The sequence below is a fragment of the Rhizopus microsporus genome (genome assembly GCF_002708625.1).
Source record: "Rhizopus microsporus ATCC 52813 unplaced genomic scaffold scaffold_44, whole genome shotgun sequence".
NCBI classification, from domain to species: domain Eukaryota; kingdom Fungi; phylum Mucoromycota; class Mucoromycetes; order Mucorales; family Rhizopodaceae; genus Rhizopus; species Rhizopus microsporus.
The window spans coordinates 9,342-11,104 of record NW_019671959.1 but is presented as its reverse complement, the minus strand read 5'-3'; positions in this window follow the sequence as shown (position 1 = coordinate 11,104).

Below are 1,763 nucleotides of genomic sequence, written 5' to 3'. Positions count from 1 at the left end.
CTTGTTCATTCCATAGTACTTCAATGTATCCATATACGTAGTGCCCAGAATATGCTGATAAGTCTTCGAATCCATGTTACCATCGTATATTTTGCATGCGTATCCTGGTCCAAATCCTGTTATACAACCCCAAAAGTTAATTTTGCCACCGCCATGCTTCACTGTTACGTCGATATGATGTGGCCGCAATACGTCATTAGGAGTTGTCCAGTAGTACTTTACTCCATCGGATCCCCAAATGTTGAACTTGGTTTCGTCTGAGAACACTACTTGACGCCATTGTTCAATTGACCAGTTTCGGTACTTCATGGCCCACGCTAATCTTCTCTTCTTGTGCTGCTTTGTAAGGAGTGGCTTTTTTTTCTTCAGTTTTGCGTGAAAGTTCATTGATTTAAGTACGTTTACTGCTGAACTATATGAGATAGAATGTCCAAATTCTAATAACTTCTTGTGAACCTCTTTGGCAGTCCTTAACTGGCCTCGGATAATAAGAACTCTGATATACTGCTTGTCTACATCTGGGATAATGGTACGTCGATCTGCCGGTAATGGTGATTGCTGTGGGAAAAATCGCTTGCGATACCTCCTAACTGTACTAGCATGAATTCCAAGATCATCTGCAATATCCTTTGGTTCTCTGTTGTTCAGAAGTGCTGATTTGATGTCATTTTGCATGTCTTGGGATAACGATTTAGGCATAATGGCTGAATTTAATAAGGAAAGTTGAATACAATTTAAATAGTACTTAATAGCGAAAAGGTATGACCTTATATATAGTAAAATTATCAGGAATGCTAACATTCCACAAAACTATTGCAAACAGAGCCATCGAAGCATTCCATTGCAAAAAATGTTGCAAAAAACGAAATTGAAACTATAACTATAACTAGTCCAAAATGAAAATTTTAATTTTAGACGTCTCCTCAGAGCTGACTTTACGGAATGCATGGGTCATACTGTACCAATATTACCAGTAGGGGCTAATGTACTATCGTGAGCAATATGAGGATGAGAGCACTGTTGCTTAAGCCTCGGACACTCTGCAAAGCTAAAATAAGAAAAGGTTGCTCGTATTTTTGTAACTACTGTATATTAATAGCATCATCATAATTTATATCCTCATCTTTTATCTCGTTATTTATTTTAATAAAACCTGTTTTAATTGTAAAATTTACAGTGACTCAAAAAACTGGCAACATGTTTCGCACTTTTGAGTTTCGGCATGCGTAGTTCATTCATTTCTTACTGTATTATCTTGAAAATTTAGGTAAACAGTTCAAGGCTTATGTAGATTTTGTTGACCAAATTTGGTAATGATCCAAATAAAACTCAGCCAGTGACTGGCAGCTGAATTTGACCAAAACATGTTGCCAGTTTTTTGACCACCTGCTAAAAATAAGATAATCATTTATTTATTTATTTCTAGTACTCTGTCCAGTATCCTTTCGGCTTGGTAACTGCTTCTATTCTATTTGGCATGCTATCAATCACCTTTAGACAATCTTCTTTGGTAATTTTCTTATACCAAGTGTCAGTTATTCGTTCGAACAACTCATTCACCCCTCTTGGTGCTGTATCGTACTCGTTCAGCCGCCTCTTAAGCAATGCCCACATATGCTCGATGGGATTCAGGTCTGGAGAGTTAGCTGGCCATTCCAGGACCTTATACTCTTGCTGGCTGAGGTGTTCCTTGACAACTTTCGCCGTGTGCTTAGGGTCGTTGTCATGCTACAGTGGCCCACAAAACCGTACCAATGTTTGCT